This window comes from Podarcis bocagei, assembly GCF_964188305.1.
Source record: "Podarcis bocagei genome assembly, chromosome: 5".
In the NCBI taxonomy this organism is placed as follows: domain Eukaryota; kingdom Metazoa; phylum Chordata; class Lepidosauria; order Squamata; family Lacertidae; genus Podarcis; species Podarcis bocagei.
Window position 1 is genome coordinate 18,162,101 of NC_138129.1, and position 20,334 is coordinate 18,182,434.

The window sequence follows — 20,334 nt, forward strand, 5'->3', positions numbered from 1 at the left end:
ATATTCAAGACCTGATCCAGTGGATCAGGGGGAGCTTATTTCCCTGTAATTATCACCCCTGCTAGATCAGGGCAATCGCTTGTTAATTACTGGTCTACTTTTTAAAAATATTTCATCACCGCTATTGACCACAGTTACAAGAAAGCCTGGTATCTTTCCCAGACTGTGAGTCTATAAATTACTGATTACTCTCTCACGGTTTAGCAGAAATAGTAGTACTTTGTGGGGAGGGCCCCAAGCCCTTAAAAGAGGTTTGAATATTACCAAACCAGTTTACAGGAAGTCTAGATTTGGGTTGGAACTGCCATGCACAGAGGAATTTGAAAACACACACACACACACACACACACACACACGAGAGAGAGAGAGAGAGAGAGAGAGAGAGAGAGAGAGAGAGAGAGAGAATCAGTCACAAACCTACACTTCTGAAAACCATCATTGGAAAGTTCCTGTTCCTTTCTTCCTCCTTGCAGCTCACTACTTTTCAGTTAATAATTGGTGTTCCCTGCCTGTCTGACCTTCTGCTTTGAAAGATTTGAAGCTAATTTGCTTCGTCCCAAGTCGCTGTTCTACTTGTTAAAAAAGTTATAAAACAGAGAGCCTTCCTTCTTGCATACGCTCCCGTCCGTTCTTATGGATTATGTGCATTCCCACATTGTCCTTGTGTACGTGATGTGCAGCCAGCACTGCAATCTGCTCCATGTATAATATTTCAGGAGAGGGACAGCTCTATCAATGTTAATGAGATTAATGGTTTGCAAGGATCAAAATATTGTGCTAGCTAAATAGGAATGTTGGGTGGATTAGCAAAAAAGTGGGAAGGGAGAAAGCAGGATCAGCTGTGCAATGCAAAAAAGGATGGGATGCACCCCCTCCACACACACACCCCAGGGATATGTCTAAATGTATAGATCCTGTGCATCTCCCCATTTGCAATTCTGCCCTTTGAACAATACACAAGAGCTGAAACTCCCCCTGCTTCTCTCTCTATCTCGCCTCTTCTAAGCATACTCATTGGATGTTTACAGACCATGTTTATTGATGGGTGCCTGCTCATGTATGCAAATAGTATCAGGATAAAAATGCCAGCCTGCATCCCCCCCACTCTGATTTAATCTAAATATTTTAAAGCATTGGTAAACTGCTTTTAAAAACAAACAAACCAAAACTCTTATGGGTACACAAAAATGCAACATAAACACAATGAAATAGTGTCCGAAACACCAGTTTTAAAAAACCAGAGACACAACATCACTTAAACTTGCGTTATAAAAATATGAATTGAAGGATAGTAGTCTAGTCTTAGGGACGCGGGTGGCGCTGTGGGTTAAACCACAGAGCCTAGGACTTGCCGATCAGAAGTTTGGCAGTTCGAATCCCCGCAATGGGGTGAGCTCCTGCTGCTCAGTCCCTGCTCCTGCCAAGCTAGCAGTTCGAAAGCATGTCAAAGTGCAAGTAGATAAATAGGTACCACTCCGGCGGGAAGGTAAACGGTGTTTCCGTGCGCTGCTCTGGTTTGCCAGAAGCAGCTTAGTCATGCTGGCCACATGACCCGGAAGCTGTACACCGGCTCCCTTGGCCAATAAAGCGAGATGAGCACCGCAACTCCAGAGTCGGCCACAACTGGACCTAATGGTCAGGGGTCCCTTTACCTTTATTTTTAGTCTAGTCTTATGGGCCATGGAAAGCATGGACAAAAAGAGATGCCCAAAGTAACAGATGGCTGGTGCTTCACTTACAGTAGAGAGAAGGGCAACAGAGAACACAGGGGAACTTGCAGAAAATATCTAGTTTTGAGTCACCAGAATTTACCCTTTCTGGGACAAATCTGGTAAGGTGTTGTTGCTCTTGTTTTTTAATATCTGTTGCCAGGAACCCATTTGCAAGACTGAGCTCTCATCTAGAAGCACATGAATTTCCTCAGCAACTGCTTCCTTCTAACACATGAAACTACCTGCAGTAGCAGGTGGAAGTTCAGACCATACCAAAGATGCACACCCCCAGGAGATGGAGGGGGGGGGTAATTCTATACTTGTTGGCATAGGCAGGGCTGGCTGGTATGCTTAAACAGTTGGCTTCAGTAGAGCACCACAGATTTAAATTACTTGTGTTTAGCTCCAGTTCCCCCATGTGTGTAGTACAATACATTATGAGAGGATTGTGGCAAATTGGTTGCTTTGTTTCTGATTTCCCCAATCTAATAGTTTGGCTGAAGACAGGAACAGAAATGCACAGCGGTCCCTCTCTCGAAAATACAGCTATTGTCGGCCGCAGTGTGCAGCACAGAAGAGGAAATGCAAAGGAGAACCAACGCACTGAAGTTTTAGAGAGTTTATAATAGATTTCCAAATGGCAGGAAATTAACAGGCTTTCCATGAACATCTGTTCTACCTCAGGCTCAAAAGGTGGAAGGTAAATGCTATCTTGTTAAATTCAGCAGCAGGCAAGGGTAAGCTTATTCCGCAGCGTCCGTACAAAGGTTTTCATATTTCACCTATTAGTGACTTGTCATGTTATAGGGCAGCAGAATGCTGCATCCTCTTTTTATTCTTTATTTACTAGTGGCACCGTCTATTAGGGACGCGGGTGGCGCTGTGGGTTAAACCACAGAGCCTAGGACTTGCTGATCAGAAGGTTGGCGGTTCGATTCCCCGCGACGGGGTGAGCTCCCATTGCTCGGTCCCTGCTCCTGCCAACCTAGCAGTTCGAAAGCACGTCAAAGTTCAAGTAGATAAATAGGTACCACTCTGGCGGGAAGGTAAACGGTGTTTCCGTGCATTGCTCTGGTTTGCCAAAAGCGGCTTTGTCATGCTGGCCACATGACCTGGAAGCTGTACGCCGGTTCCCTGGGCCAATAAAACGAGATGAGCACCACAACCCCAGTGTCGGCCACGACTGGACCTAATGGTCAGGGGTCCCTTTACCTTTACTGTCTATTAATATACACTGCCAGGGCCAGCCTGGCCATGAGGATTTGGTAAGGCAGTCACCTCAGGCGGCAGGCTGGGAGGGACAGCAGATCTGGGGCCCAAGGAATGTGCCACTCGCCATTTCCTGCGCTCGTTGTCCACCGCCACCAGCAACCACTGCTGCCACCACCTGCTCCTCTCCAGCGTCATGTTTTCTCTCCCACCTTCAGCACACCAGGGTTTCCCCAGTGGCAAGGGGGCAGCAGCGGCAAAGAAGAAATCAGGTGGCACCATTTTTAGATTTTCCTCAAGCAGCAAAACGTCTCAGGTTGGCCCTGTACACTACTCCAAAAGATGACGAACTGATAGAGGTTGGGAACAACTGCATTAGAGCTTAGAGCAAACGGCTTAAATATCATACATAGATCTGAACAACTACTAGCCACATTTTGGCTACAGGTTTCCAGTTTAAGCAGATGACTGTATGCATGTTTATGTCCAGGAGAACGCAGATCTCTTATGTACAGCAGGGGTTCCTCTGGAAATGCGGTGGTGTGGTGCTTCGATCGAAATCAGATCAGAAATGGTAGCCAGCAATTACTGCATGAATGAAGCTTCTCTGCAATCTCTGGGAACGGCAAAACAATTAGTGCACTGCTAATTAACACTAATGTTTTAAAATATCTAGCCCCTACATCTCATGACAAAAATGCACACATTAACCTTGTAATGAGGTTGTGCATTGTGGCTCTGATAGGATTTGGAAATGGGAATCAGATCACTTCCCCCTCCCAGTTATAAAAATGCACATTATTCTCAGAGGAATAGCTATGTTTAGTGCTTCTTTTCTACAAAAAAAAAAAAATGTTTAGTGGTACTCTCATTTTCCTACTCATATTGAAATACTGCCCCTCAATGGGGCCAAACTTAGATTCATAAAATGTTTAGGGGTATGCGTCCCCCCAGAAAAAAAGCACTGGCTATGTTAGTCTGTTTCTGCAACAAAAGCAACATTTGAATCTTTTAGCAATTTATAGGCCATCTCCAACTTGGTTTCCTCCAGAGGTTTTGGACTACAACTCCCATCTGCCCACACTGACTTGAGCTCCTTGGAAGAAAGGAATGAATGAATGAATGAATGAATGAATGAATGAATGAATGAATGATGCTGCTGTGGTCTGGACTGAGGTATGGAGGATTCCACCCGGGTCTGAATTCTGCAAGCTTCTGTGGTTACATAATGCTATCACTGACAATGAGTCAACCAGACTCTGCATTACTACTGAATCATCCTGATACAAGGGGAAATGTTTATATGCAAATACATTACACACTTATTTCCACTCCAAGTGGTAGATTGCATCTCTCTTTGAAAAGGTGCGTGGGGGGGGACTGTCATCTCTTTCTTAGGATATGTCAGAGCATACATCCCAGCTGGGGCTGGAAGAAATTAAGAAGATCCCAGCTAATCTTCAGCTCCATCAATGTGCCTCAAGGCATCTTCCATCAATGTTCATCTTTTCAACAGGTCCATGGTACTATGCAGTTGTTACTCTTGCATTGTTGTTACAAGAGAAATGCAACTGATTTTCCATTCTAACAGGCTTTTACACTTCTTTGTGTACATCCTACTGTGTGCAATTCACACCAGCGGGTGTGATGTAGCTGCTGTGGATGGAGCCATTTGAAGCTGAGAACACATTTGTTATAATCCTTGTGATGGGTACCATTTTGTGACTCCATTTCTTAAAACGAATCTTTTAATTAGCAGTGATGCAACACACACACATGGCAGAGAGACACAGAGAGAGTGCGCATCATAAGACTGTGGTGACATTGTTTTAAGGCTCACAGTTTGAACTCGTCACTGTCCATGTCAAAACCCCACTCTTTTAAAAAGTTGAAAGTGTAGCGCTAAAGCATTTACAACTGTGGTGGTTTCACTACTATTTTTCTTGGCAGGGGGAAGGAACTTTCTGCAGTGTAAGAAAAACAGAAGAACTACAAGGAAAATTCTGAATGCTGATGACTGGATGACAGTGTTATCAGGGTGCCCCATAAAAAGTGAGGGAACAAAGCACTTTGTTGCTGTTGTGGAAAAGGGTGCGGGAAACTCTTTCTGTGGATGCTTGTGGGCAACAATTCTTGCCTCTCAGGGGCAGAGCCTGGGTGAGTTGGAGAGTGGGGATGAAAGCTATTAAGCTGTTCAAACGCCACAGAATAGGCATCTGTTGGCACAGAGTGGGGCTTCTCAGAGTGTGAGGGACAGAGTGGGCAGCACCAGGAAAGAGATGGGGAAGTATTCAACTAAGTTTTACTCACCAACCCTGCCTTCCCTTCCACAACCCCCTTCACCAAAGAAACCCTCTTCTTTTTACTCCTCACCAAAGCCATCTTTCTTGCCAAAGCCACCACCTTTCCTTTAAAAGGACCGACTCTGGGGTTGTGGCGCTCATCTCGCTTTATTGGCTGAGGGAGTTGGCGTACAGCTTCCGGGTCATGTGGCCAGCATGACTAAGCTGCGTCTGGCGAAGCAGAGAAGCACATGGAAATGCCATTTACCTTCCCGCCGGAGTGGTACCTATTTATCTACTTGCACTTTGATGCGCTTTCGAACTGCTAGCTTGGCAGGAGCAGGGACTGAGCAGCGGGAGCTCACCCCATCGTGGGGATTCGAACCGTCGATTTTCTGATCGGCAAGTCCTAGGCTCTGTGCTTTAACCTTCAGTGCCACCCGCATCCCTTTCCTTTATACCTCGCCAAAGGCACCTCCTCCCCCTAGTCCTTGACTTCTGCAGCTGACCTTAGCTGCCCACAAGCCTGGTTTGCCCAGCCACTTACTCATTTGCCAGGGTGAGGCACTCACTTGCCTGCTTGCATCTCCATTTCCCCTCCTTTTTCACTTCCCTCACCCTACTTTGACTTGAGTGTGCCGGCACCCTCTCCAGCAGCAGCGTGACTATTACAAATATGGTATGGGCATATCTGCACTTACCTTTTTTCCAAGGATTTCCATTTGCTCTGATTCCGCTTAAAAGAGCGGGTTTTTCACTTTTCTGCAGAGAAAAGTAAGAGCGGGTAACAAGTACTCTTAAATCCAGTTTTATGGAACAGCCTACACTGAAATGATTATAATACCAAAATCCTTATATTGTGAGTTGCATTGCATGGTACGATATTTTCCAGACTGTATTTCAGCAAAGTATAGATGCCAATGCAACATGTAGTTGGATGCTTAATAATTAGGCCAATTTCTGCAAATGTAAATCAATGTTACGACCAACAGCTCGAGACTGACATTTTAATGAAAGGTCAAAACATTTGTAAATTAATGAAACTATGAAAAGCACAATTTATCATTTTTGGACTGTACATGCTAGGTATTTTCAGTGCAAATTGATATGCAGATCAAACACACAAACACAAAAGGCAGGAGACCATCTCATATTAAATATATGAAGTAAAGCTGGTACACTGGCTGCCTGGCATTTTATTCTCTGTCTTTTTTAAAAAAAAATAGAGGTAATTTTCTTTCAGCATAATATATTCTGACTTCCTAATACATGTATATGTGAGTGTGTTAACGATTCTTATTTATTTAGATATTTATAAACCACACTTTCATTTTTTTAAAAAAATGCAGCAAGGCAGAGTACATCCTATAATATTACAGTAACAGCAATAAAAAGGCAGTAAAGCATCAATGAACACCAGCCGGTAAAAATAACTTCACACTGTAAAACCTGGTCTGAATTACGAACTGCAATTTATGCATGCAATTGTTTTATATATGTTGTTCTTAAATGGCGAGATCGCTTTGAGATGCATCATAGGAAGCAATACATAAATGAAATAAACAAGTGTAAAAATGATAATAATTTTATCCACTAAGGCCATGACCAAGACAAAGGGCTGGATCCAGATTTCACTTGCCCTAGACAGAATCCTGTTGGAAGAGTAGGAGGATTTCCCATTTTTTTCCCAATCCCTGCAGACCCCAACACCATCTCACACACTGATCTGGAGTATTCCTTAAGTGGCAACAGTCACATTCCCCTCTCCAGGGAAGAAACATCCCCTGAACAGAACTCTGCTCCCCACTGGCAGAAGCCACATCTAGATCCAACACAAAATTTACTTTTGATTGCTGTCTATTCTAATGTTTGTATTAAACCCATGCATAGCACGCTCTCTCATTTAAATCAACAAGACTTAGTGCTTAACTTTATTTGCATCATGCTCTAAAAGACTGCAGCGATAAATACGCCTACTTTACCGGCACTTACTCACGAGTAAACTAGCTTAGGATAGTGCTGCATATGACTAAAATAGGAACGACTACAAAAGAGTTAAAACATTTATTACTTATTCATTTTTTTCGCTTTTTAAAAAGTCTCAAAGCAACTTACAATAGATGGAAGTAGATAAAGGTTTTTTATTGATCTAGTAAATACTGGAAAAAGAGGTAGTGTCATTTTTTTATTTGGATGCCCTTTAAAATATGAGCGTTCCAATGTTTTTTTAAAAAATAATAATAATAAATAAGGAGGGTTTTTTCCATGAATGTAATTAGCCATTGAATGCATAGTCTAATTAAGGGAAAAAGAAGCTCTTAAGCTGCAGATAATTACACTTGAGTAACTTCGCACAAAGGAGGAAGCTGTGGTTGTGTTCAAGAGGATTATTCCAGTGAGTTCACTTGGTGTAACAGCTAAGCTCGAAGTCTACAAACATACTTTTGATTTGCATCTAAGGTGCCTTAAAGATCAGCAGCAATTTGTAAAAACTTCAGAGCGATGAAATATTACATGGATGCTTTCTCACCCCCAGCCCGTCAAAATATCTCTTTGTGCTTTGCAGCTGCGTCCTGATTGCAGGGGTGTCTGCTGGATATTGTTACAGCAGACAGTGGTGTTCCATCAGGGCAATTAGGCCAGATGTCCAGAGCAACACACAGCAGAATGGGCAGGAGTGGCCTCAGTGCAAGAGGGCTGGCTTGCCCCATTTTGAAGCATTGCTGGTCACTGAGTAAGACCATGTCAGAACGCCTGTGCTCAGAGATCTACACTGGATGCTAATTTGCAAGTACAGTGGTACCTCGGGTTAAGTACTTAATTCGTTCCAGAGGTCCATTCTTAACCTGAAACTGTTCTTAACCTGAAGCACCACTTTAGCTAATGGGGCCTCCCGCTGCTGCCGCGCCGCCAGAGCACGATTTCTGTTCTCATCCTGAAGCAAAGTTCTTAACCTGAAGCACTATTTCTGGGTTAGCGGAGTCTGTAACCTGAAGCTTATGTAACCTGAGGTACCACTATAGGCCCTTAACAGTTTGGGGCCAGTTTCATACCCTCCAACATTTCTCCGATAAAATAGGGGCAGCCATTCTGAGCACCTTCCAACATACGCATATAAAAAACATAATAAAACATTAAACATTAAAAAAAAACCTTCCCTATACAGGACTGCCTTCAGATGTCTTCTAAGAGCTGTATACAGTGGTACCTCGGGTTACATATGTTTCAGGTTACATACGCTTCAGGTTACACACTCCGCTAACCCAGAAATAGTGCTTCAGGTTAAGAACTTTGCTTCAGGATAAGAATAGAAATCGTGCTCCGGCAGCAGTGGGAGGCCCCATTAGCTAAAGTGGTGCTTCAGGTTAAGAACAGTTTCAGGTTAAGCACGGACCTCTGGAACGAATTAAGTACTTAACCTGAGGTACCACTGTAGTTACTTATCTCTTTGGCTCAGGCGCCATGTAACCACTTATCTTCTAACATTTCTCTAATGGTTACTGTAAATCCAGGACTGTCCCTGGAAAATAGAGACACTTGGTAGGTCTGTAGTTCACCTATGAGATCACCTTACCCCATATAGGCCCACTTGACTGCTTTGACCTGCAAAGCTGGCTACATACTACTTGTTCCGTATGTCTAAGAAATCAGTATTTTAACGCAGAAGCACCTACACTTTGGAACATCAGGGAGGCGCCATTGCTGTACTCCTTTTGGAGCCTGCGTAAATCATGTTTGTTTAGGCAAGCCTGCCTGGACGTGCAGAATGTGCTTTAAGCTATTTTTAACTTACGGTTGATTTTATTTGTCTTTGATTGTTTTTAAACACCTGTTTTAAACCTTATTAATAATTTTAATTTTTTTTGTAAAGCGCTTTGAAGTTTTATTGCAATCAAGTGGAATATAAAACTTGTTGCATAAGTACCATCAAAAGAGAGCAAGACATGGAAGACCATTAAGACCAGAACATATAATCACGTAGCTGTGCTAGCAGGGAACATAGGATTCTGTGCCCCAACTGATGCTGTATCCCAGGGGTTGTTGACCTGGTTCCTACCACCCACTAGTGGTAGGGTTTCAGGATTCTAGGTGGATGCTAAGGGGTTCTACAGTACAAGCTGAATCCTCCTTCCATCGAGCACTGGTGTGCAGTAAGGAAATTTTACCATCAAGAAAGATGTACTAGTGGGTGGTAGGTATAAATTAGAGGGACGCAGGTGGGGCGGTGGTCTAAACCACTGAGCCTCCTGGGCTTGCCAATCAGAAGATCGGCGGTTCGAATCCCTGGGTGAGTTCCCATTGCTCGGTCCCAGCTCCAGCCAACCTAGCAGTTCAAAAGCACACCAAAAAGTTCAAGTAGATAAATAGGTACCACTCCGGCGGGAAGGTAAACAGCGTTAACGTGTGCTGCTCTGGTTTCGGTGTTCCGTTGTTCCAGAAGCAGCTTAGTCATGCCGGTCACCTGACCCGGAAAAACTGTCTGCGGACAAACGCCGGCTCCCTCGGCCTGTAAAGCGAGATGAGCGCCGCAACCCAGAGTCGTCTGTGACTGGACTTAACTGTCAGGGGTCCTTTACCTTTACCTTTTAGGTATAAAAAGGTGGACTACCCCTTCTGTATCCAGAGGGAAAGGGATAAACTCTCCACCTGTCTCAATGCAGTGAGAGTAAGCACAAATGCAAAACTGAGTATCCAGTTATAATCTTTCTCCTTAGATAAAATCTATGGTTTGTGCTTCCACCTGATTATTTAGACTATGTGTGATGAGCCCCTTAGAACTGGAGCTTCAAATTTCATTAACAACGTTTGGTAAAATAAGCTGCGCACGAAATGCCACCTGCTGCTGGCTGAGAGGCTTTCAAATGTACCTCACTTGTGTGCAAGAGGTTTCGGATGCTTAGATGAGCATTGAGCTCTTCATAATCTCTGTGCAGTTTCTGCAGAGGGAGTATTGTGGTTGTTCCAATCTGCCTCAGTCCAGCACTGAATAAAATGATGGCAACCCTAATCTTTTAAATAATAATAAAAAAAGAAAATCGAGATAAACAAATGACATCATTCTGTGTGTGGATGTGGGGCTTATTTATAAGTAGTAAGCGGGGAACAATGCTTTCAGATTCACTATGTATAAGAACATGCTACCTATTCCTCTCTAAAAGAAAGTAAGGAATCTTACTGAATTAGTTTTGGTACAGTGGTACCTCGGGTTAAGAACTTAATTCATTCCGGAGGTCCGTTCTTAACCTGAAACTGTTCTTAACCTGAAGCACCACTTTAGCTAATGGGGCCTCCCGCTGCCACTGCACCGCCACTGCACGATTTTTGTTCTCATCCTGAAGCAAAATTCTTAACCCGAGGTAATATTTCTGGGTTAGCGGAGTCTGTAACCTGAAGCGTCTGTAGCCTGATGCGTATGTAACCCAAGGTACCACTGTATTTCTGCAGGTCTGAGAAAGAAGCAAACCCTTAGGTCATTTCAGCTAAGCCTGATCCTATACATGTTTGTGCAAGAAGTAGCTGCCATTGAGTTTAATTATTTTCATGCAAAAGTTTGCAAGCGATTGCAGAATGATTGACTTGTTTCAAGCCAATATTATAATTCTTGGCAAATCCTTGTGAGCAGTAAGGCAGTAAGGGAATAATGGAATACTATATCTTGGCAGATGGCATAGCAGGCTGGCTGGCTGCAGCACTGTGTTATAGATCCCGCATGTTCTTCACTAAACTCAGGTTATTATCAGCTCTTTGTAACCCCAGATCAGCTTGCAGCAGTGCAGATTTCTGCTTCTTCATTCAGGAAGTGGGCCGTCGTCTAGAGAGACTCTTTCAGGTTTGGGGTGTGTGTATATTTGTGTGTGTGTCCCTAAACATGCAAAAAGGAAGTCAGGTTAAATGCCTCTTGGTTTCTCCAGTTCTGCAAACTAGTGTTAAGAAAATGCAACAGGTATTTCTTGTACTTCAGGGCTGAGAACAAAGCTTTAATTCCTTCCATTTACTACTATTTCTAAGCTGCTGTTCAGCACCGTAGCTTTCCCAAGACAGTTTGCATGAATAACAAATCCAGAGTTTTATCAATATCCAACATTAAAAACAAACAATTCCATTTACATTAAAATGAGCCAAATTAAGTGAGGGCCATATCTAGCATCTTCCAGGTTCATTCTCTGCCATGTCCAGGTTGGCTGGGAATATCCCATGTCTAAAATCCTGGAGACTCAACTGCCTGTTGGTGCAGACCAAGGGTAGAGAACATCAGGTGCAAGGGCCAAATGCATCACTCTGCCTGGCCTGCGGAACCCTCCTTAGGCCACACCCCCTTTTCTCAGGCCACACCCTGTCCACCATTGACACGTGGCCATTAGAACGTTGACCAGAAGGGAATATGATTCTTAGGCTGAAAAGAGATTCCTCATTCATGATGTGGAAGCACGGAGCTAGGGCCCCTTTTATAGTGAATTCATTATGATTTGTGCACATGATTGTATCAAGGTGGCTATATACGTATGCGTTCCTATTTGCCCCTGCAAAAGGTTTGGGGCAGGTACACCAGTTCATTTACAGTTACTGCATGCCCCATAACTTCCTGCTGAAATCCCGTGTCATATCATAAATGTTGGGCTGGGTTTTTTTGTCCCGCTTTTGTCATACTACAGCACAATAATTGCCTTGTAGATGGCAATAATGTGGTAACATTGTAGAAGAATTGCATAACAATTAATACAATGGAATGCTGTGTGGGTGGCCCAGTATAAATCCACTATTATTGCATCAAAGTCATGCTGCAGCTGGGGAAAAGATCTGCAGAACAAAAGTAAAAAATCCACCAGTCTAGTGGTCCCCTAGGTAGACCAATGGTTGATTCCGTATGAGGCACATAGCTGTCAACTTTCAGAATTGAAAATAAGGGATCAGCGGCCTCAAAAATAAGGGATCAGCAGCCTCACCTGTCCCAGGGACAGTCTACGGGATATCTAACAATCCGGGATAGCAGCGGGAAGCAGCGGGAAATGGCGCTGGAATAAGGGAATTTCCCTCAAAAAAGGGAAGGTTGACAGGTATGATGAGGCAGCTTCTCTTAGTTTACCAGCTACTCCTTTCTTCCATTTAAGCACGAAGCTGCAGGTTTTAAGGCACTGCCTGAACGTCAAAGCAATCGCGTTTTCTGTTCTGGATTTCCCCTCCATGCATTTCTCCCATTAATCTTCAATAAAAAAACGAAAGAAAGAAAGAAAGAAAGAAAGAAAGAAAGAAAGAAAGAAAGAAAGAAAGAAAGAAAATCCAATCAAATGGAAGAACAGCCATCTCTCCCAAGGCTGTAGACCAAAGCAGGACAAAAGCAGAAGAAAAAAACGAAATGAAACATGCATATCGTACTACAAATGCTAAAACCTGACTTTCCTATAAATTCATATGCATGCATTAGGAAAGAATGAGAGAAAGAAATAATTGCAGGTATAGGACTTAAGAAATTTACCAGACAGACTGGAGACAGCTTATCTCTTTGATCAACAGATACCGGTTTTAAATCGCAGTTTATCAAGCTGTATTGGAGACATTTACGCTACATGAAGAATGCAAAAAGTATTTTATTCTATCCATTTTGGGGGTGGGGTGGGGGAAAGTGAGCGGGTAGGAAAATGAAAATGTGGGTTTCTTCCCCCCCCCCCCTTGAATGCAGGATTATGCCATATGTGCCACATCCTCTGAGCCCTTTCATTACTCAACATGATATTGGATAACTGGCAGGGGGTGGAGAGAAAGAGAGTGAGTTAATGAACGGAGGTAACAATCTTTCTTGGGCGTTTCTGCAAAACACACATGAGCAATTTTGATAGCTGTTAGCATAAGCATCCAGTTCATCCAGTTTCTTCAAATAATTCATGTATACTAGATGTTTTGTGAGGAATGCCTTCTCATTTGCTGAATTGTCCATTTATGGCCACTAGCCTACCAGAAATATACTGAGTATCCCATTAGGCCAAATAAGATATTTATTGCCTCAAAATCTGTACCGCTAAGGAAAACAACATGACAGGTTTCCTGATCCATGCCTTCCATTGTGACAATCTATCTTCTCCCCACAAGTCTCAGATGTTCTGTTCTCTTTTGGGGGACCCACCGACCTGTTTGGCAGTCAGAAAGGGCAACAGCATCACTCTTTCGTGCTGATTTCTCCACAGGTGATGGATGGATCCAGCAGGGCTGGGTGGAGGGACACTTCTACCAGTGGAGGCTGGACCATTAGGGCAAACCCCAGTCTGTCCTCAGCTATCCCTCAACCTGCCTGCCTTCTTACAGCCAGTCCACCTACAGTTGACCTCCGTGCCTTCCATGCCTCCAGACCTAGCTGGCCCCAGCCTCCACTGAGCTCTGCCCAATTCAAGCCCCCCAGGGCAGAGCAAAGAGGGTTTGGCTTGCTTTGTTAAATCTGTGAAGGGTGGTGGAGAAGGCACATGCAGGTAAAGGCAGACACTCGAACATGATAGAGCCCTGCAAAACACACCCATTTCACACGCTGGTGAGGCTCGTTTTGAGCTTCTGATCAATGGGATTGTACAACAATTAGGAGGAATTCAACATAGCGCTAAGCAGGTTGCGCCTTCAAGACAAGCAATTCTGCTGCACTGATGGATTGCCCTCTCCTCCCACTGCATGCTATTTTTTGGGGGGGGGGGTTCTTCTATCCCACCCCAGCCAATTTGGGGGGGTTGGGGGTGGGGAGAGGAAGGAAAGATCTATTGAGGTAGCAGAAGTCATTGCTTGGGCTTCCACTGGTGGGGCTCCTTAGCTGAACTGCACCCATTATTTTTTTCCTAGCCTATCTTTAACTCAAGTAACACATTATTGGATTTTAAAACACTGCAGGCGAGCCATTCCAGAGTAAACAATTACAGCTACTGCAGCAGACCTTTTAGTAATGTGTAATGCTTTGGATAGATGGAGCTTCAGCGCTGAACCTCGAGATGACAACTGAGATGTTTAACGCATGCCCTATTTTCGTTTGTGATTTCCTAGCAATGCTGCCACGGCCTGTGCCACTCTACACAGAGGTAAGTCCCATTGAGTTCAGTGGGGTTTAATCCATGCACAAAATTGCAACCTAAATATTTCATAGAATCAGTGCTGGTAAAAGGTAAAGGACCTCCCGGACAGTTACATAAGTCCAGCTATAGGGTGGGTGGTGCTGTAGTCAAAACCACTGAGCCTCTTGGGCTTGCCGACTGGAAGGTCGACAGTTCAAATCCGCGCAATGGGGTGAGCTCCTATTGCTCTGTCCCAGCTTCTGCCAACCTAGCAGTTTGAAAGCACACTAGTGCAAGTAGATAAATAGGCACTGCTGCGGCGGGAATGGAAATGGTGTTTCCGTGTGCTCTGGCTTCTGTCACGGTGTTCCGTTGCACCAGAAACGGTTTAGTCATGCTGATCACATGACCCGGAAAGCTGTCCGTGGACAAATACACACCGCTACACAGTACCAGCACCTTTCTCCTCCCCCCTTGCATCTCCTGTCCCAAAACCGCCCTCATTTTTTCAACACTTTCATAACTGCAAAAAGTCCATTTCTTTTTTAAAAAGTAGATTTGTTGTGCTAGGTTGACATCTTATTTTAATTCACTTTTATAGCAGAAGTCTAAATTTCCTAGAGTGCGCTTGAATTGCTTCTGCAAAATACCGCCAGTCTGGGGGTGCTCTTAGGCTTTTCATTTGATTTCCAGGTAGGTGTATGATTGCACCCTAAGGGTGCTTCCTGGTGATCTGTTTATTTAACATTAGTCCTGATTTGTCAGCTGGGAGATTCAATGATGTGGGCTATTTGATGAGCATTCCTTCTGAGCCATTTGCAGGGAGGTTAGATGATGTTGTTAACGCATGCATTATTCCACACTTCTTGGTGCATTTCTCAATCGCTTTCCTTACTGCAAAAAGCCCAATCATTTGATCGCCTTGCCCTTAAGTGCAGCTTGATATGAAAACAGGAGCATGTGATTATGCCCCCCTCCATGCTGTGAAATGATTCATTTGCTGCTTTCAAGATCTCAAGCTGTTCAAAAAGTCACAAAAGCAAGCCAGGCAGTTCCAATGTTTCAGTATTTGTGATCGGCTGGCAGCCCCGCCAGTAAGTGTGTTATATTTGCAGCCTCAAAAAATGAGGTGGAAAAATGCGGCCCTACCAGCTCCACCCTCCGCCATATTCATTTGTTTCTGTTCTAGTCACTTTGCAGATTTTTGTTTTGCTTAGTTTAGATTTAGCTCTTCTCTAGAATTTATAAAGCAATGTTAAGCACACTTGTATGCGTTAGAGACTTAAAATGCAGCGAGGTCATTTCCCCCCTGCTGCTTTTGGAGTTGCATTTGCACAATGTGCATACATCAGAGAGGGGGTGGGGATGTCTTTCATCCAACACACATGGCCAGTTTTGTTCCCCCTCCAGCTCCTATTCATGAAGCTGTCATCTGCGCTTGCATGCTCATCTGCACATGTGCAGTAGCTGTCCCAAATGCGGACTCCTGGCTTAAGTATAAAATGAATTTAGCTTAAGTTTTCTAGTTGGATTGAAGTTGATTTTGGGGAAAACGCACCAAGCAGCAATATTTCTCAAGAAAGGATTGGTTTGATGCACTTTGTGGCGTCTGTATGCACTTCAAGAACTAAAAATGGGAGCACACTGGATATGGAATAAATGGTAATGTGCACATAAAGGTAAAGGTAAAGGGACCCCTGACCATTAGGTCCAGTCGCGGACGACTATGGGGTTGCGGTGCTCATCTCGCTTTATTGGCCGAGGGAGCCGGCATACAGCTTCCGGGTCATCCAGGTTTTGCTTCTGGCAAAACCAGAGCAGCACACGGAAACACTGTTTACCTTCCCGCTGGAGTGGTACCTATTTATCTACTTGCACTTTGATGTGCTTTCGAACTGCTAGGTAGGCAGGAGCTGGGACTTAACAACAGGAGCTCCTGTCAAGTGGAGATTCGAACCGCCGACCTTCTGAACGGCAAGCCCAAGGCTTTGTGGTTTAACCCACAGCGCCACCTGCGTCCCAATGTGCACATACCCTAGAGCAAAAGGAACCACAGCCATTTAGTGCTGGCCACTTCTCAAGAACTTATCCTGCTGTGAGATAAACTTTGCAAGAGGCCAGTTGAAAGTTAGCCTGGATCAAGTTTTACAAATTCTAAAATATATCACACCCTCTCTAGGAAATAGCATACAATATTAGTTAGGGTGTGTATTATGTGTGTTTTAGTTTTATGACGTATGCCTGTAGGAGTGGGATCTGAACAAATGCAAGTATTGAAATCCCTGACCTAGATTTCTTGGCTTAAATTTTCCACATGGATGAGGGTGTGGACCGCTGGGTTACGGAGTGCTGACAGTAGGCAGGAAACTATGAAGAGTGAAGCAGCTTAAATTTACTATTACAGGATTTTGAAATGTTGGCAGGCGTGAGTAATATAGCCTAAAATGCCCTGGTTTCACCTTAAAGATTAATTTGGGTTGTTTTATTCTCCTCTGAAGCCACACCCTGCTACAAACTTTTCTTTTAATGGACTTAAATAATATGCAAAATATGCATATTCACAAGGCAGATCTTTACCTTTGATCTCTGTGGTCTGTAAACCTTCTGCCTTATTTCTTTAAACCATACCTGTTGTTAGCGGCAAAACTTGCTGTATCTGTAATGAATTCTTTCCAGGACGTGCAATTACTGTGTGCAAGGATGTCTGCCCACAGTTCAAAGCAAATTGTTACTCACTACAGTGTAGTCAAAAAAACCCATAAGCTCAGGGGTTTGGCTCCTTTTTTACTGTGTAGGTTGATCTGCTGTCCTACTTGCTACTGTCTTGATTTTGCCCACTAGTTGGCTCCTTATCTAAAGCAAGCTGATTACACTCTCATTTTAGAGAGGAAGCAAGAAAGGAACTGATTCAGTGCTTAGATGAAAAAGAGAACCGTGGCTTTAAAAGGGTGGTGCTGTAAAAGCAAGTGTTTTTTAAACAAAGAAAACCTAAATTCCTCAAACTAAATACCAAGATTTTATATGAAAACAGAAAATCCCAATCTAGACTGTGTACACACTCCCGTTTACTTTGTATTCAGTGATTTCCCCACTGCTGGTTTGGGAAAGTAGTGTACACATGTTAGCCACAATCCATATCTACCCTGTCATTTCCTTATGAAATGCTGTGTTTTGATCCAAATAGAGAAAAAGAACGTCTTAGTTGCATTTTAAGCCAGTAATGTGCACACAGCCTCAGTTACCACCTAGTGATTATGTCATAGTGTTAGGGTCCAATGTGCAGTAGATGGGTCATATTTACATTTCCATTTGTCTGATAAATCAGGTCTGGCAATTTATATTTGCAATAAGCACCCCTCCCCCCCCCAATACAGAGTGAAACTTAATTTTACCTAAAACGATAAGCATTTCATGCAAAATATTTCATCCTTCAATTCTGACACTGAAGCTGAGTCATCTGTAGCTGTAACCAGGGATTACACAGTGAAAGGGGGGTATTCAACTAAGTTTCACTGAGAGTAGACTTGTTGAAATTAACGAACATAACAAGTTAGGCCCATTAATTTCGATAGGTTTACCCTGTGAAGGACTTAGTTGCTTACTATCCTGTGCTTGTAATAGCTAATCTCTCCCCCTTACCTCTCAAAAAACCAAGCACCAGCTCTGTCGAAGATTTGCTGAAACAAAACCCACAATCTTACATGCAGCTGAATCAATGTGTAGTATTTATTAGCCAAATGGCACCTTGCCAGGATTCTGGGCACTCTAACTCTCGTAACCTATTTATATTTATAAAGGTTGCCCTTATGGGATTCATAGCTAACAAAAAGAAAGCCTCAGCAAACCGGAAAGCATTTGTATTTCTTGGTATTACTGGGGATTTGGAAATGGGTCGGTCTGTTCCTCCCTTTCATGAAGACATTAGCCCGTTTAAAAAAGTCTATCGTTGCAAGAAGACAAATGATGAGAGGCTATAAAAATTGCACACGGTATTTGTGTGCTGCCTTCTGCATTCCTGGATAAGAACCATCCCATCCAATGAACTGGCACCACCTTTGCTCACTCTTTGCTACGGGACACGTTGCACTCACTGGGGGCCTCTCCCACCTTTGCCATTCTTTGAATCACAGCCAGGAATTAACAGCAAGATGTGGTTAACCTAATTGAGTCTTGCCTTCGAGCTTTTGAGCCTCAGATTTGTTTACTGTGGAAAGAACAACTGGCTGTGTACATACACTGTACACTTCGAATAATTTTATAATTCCCTGCTGTCAGGAGTTAAGGCAACCTTACACTAGTAGGTCAAAAATTAGTGTTTGAAAGCTTTCTGAAAAAGTTAGAGGCACATCTTCCTTTCCAACCTTAAACAGGATTGCCAAACCACCTCCATCAAAACAATATCCTCAACTCCACACACATTAATCTGAAGTGGTTTAATTATTTTACTTGCAACAGTAGACAAATTTCAAATAGCTTGATGCTGGAAAAGCACAACAACAACAGCAACAGCTTCCATCAGAGGATGGCACATTAAAATTTGGGGCAGCCTAAGTTAAAATGGATAAGATCTCAACTCAGTTGAAATTGATATCAAAGTCTAAAACAGAGTCCTGAAAAGAAGCGGTTTCTATTCTTAACTGGCACTGACTCTTTGAAATCCTTTGGTTAACAGCTTCTAAAACATAGTGGCATATTTTAGCATACTTTGTAGTTAATTTTCATTTGTAATATTTTATTTCTTGAGGTTTAGAGGAAATTATGTTACTATGTTTTACAACATGGAATTTTTATTGTATTTTATATTGAAGCTAAAGATGATGGTCTGTTTGGTTGTTAATTGTCTTATAGAACATGAAAACTTTCAGGGGTGCATGTATTTTTAAAAATTTATGATGTTTTGACCTTTGTTAAATATGATGTTTAAATATAAACTGTCCACATTAAAAAAATTATTAACAATGTTTATTTCCCTAACAAAAAATGCACATCTATGAGGTACACGCAGAGATTTTTTTCAGGAGGAACTCACCTCTCAGGTAAGTGTCATTGCCATTCTAAGAGAAAGAGGGACAGGCAAAAATACCTGCACAACTCTATCACCTAACAGAAGGGAATCTAGACAAAACATTAACCATATGATGCATACCTGGCCAGCAATATGCTCCAAATACACTAATGCTTTTGCAATGTAAAATATGTGCACATTTCAACATTTACACCACACCTTAATATAATTAAAATCATAATCAGATGGGGCTTACAAATAAAAATGCAAAATTAAAAATAACCATAAAAATATCACAAAATAAGCAGACGTAAACATAAAAAAGCATCATGAAGGGTGTGTGTTTTTGCTAAACGTTAGCATAAAAAAACCCCTATAAAGTTATGGCACAATGGTACATCTCAGCGGTGTTATTAAATAAAGCAAATGGAAGCTAAGTACCCATGTGCTGGAAATGCCCCAAACAGGAAGAGATTGTTGCATGGCGAGGCCCCACGCCCCACCCCCTTTCTTAGATAATGAAACACATGGACACCAATATTTTGGGTTAATGGGATAAATAACGCCACAACTTTATTGGTTACAGGTGTGAGAGATATTGGCTTAGGCCAGGGGTCAGCGACCTTTTCCAGCTGTGGGCTGGTCCACCGTCCCTCAGACCATGTGGTGGGCCGGACTATATTTTTTTTTGGGGGGGGGGGATAAATGAATTCCTATGTTTCACAAATAACCCAGAGATGCATTTTAAATAAAAGCACACATTCTACTCATGTAAAAACACAAGGCAGGCCCCACAAATAACCCAGAGATGCATTTTAAATAAAAGCACACATTCTACTATGGTGTAGTGGTTAAGAGCGGCAGACTCGTAATCTGGTGAATCGGGTTCGCTTCCCCACTCCTCCACGTGCAGCTGCTGGGTGACCTTGGGCTAGTCACACTTCTCTGAAGTCTCTCAGCCTCACTCACCTCACAGAGTGTTTGTCGTGGGGGAGGAAGGGAAAAGGAGATTGTTAGCCGCTTTGAGACTCCTTAAGGGGAGTGAAAGGCAGGATATCAAATCCAAACTCCTCCTCCTCCTCCTCTTCTTCTTCTCATGTAAA

The 20,334-nt window shown here is 43.1% G+C and overlaps 1 long non-coding RNA gene across 1 annotated transcript in view; it reads right to left on the reverse strand.

The window, feature by feature from the left end:
* Window positions 1-5,927: 5,927 nt before the first annotated feature.
* LOC308588451 overlaps window positions 5,928-20,334 on the reverse strand; it is a 33,886-nt gene continuing 19,479 nt past the window's right edge. Inside the window, exon 3 of the long non-coding RNA XR_014008777.1 lies at window positions 5,928-5,965. This is a non-coding gene — a long non-coding RNA (uncharacterized lncRNA). The remainder of the gene's footprint in view (window positions 5,966-20,334) is intronic.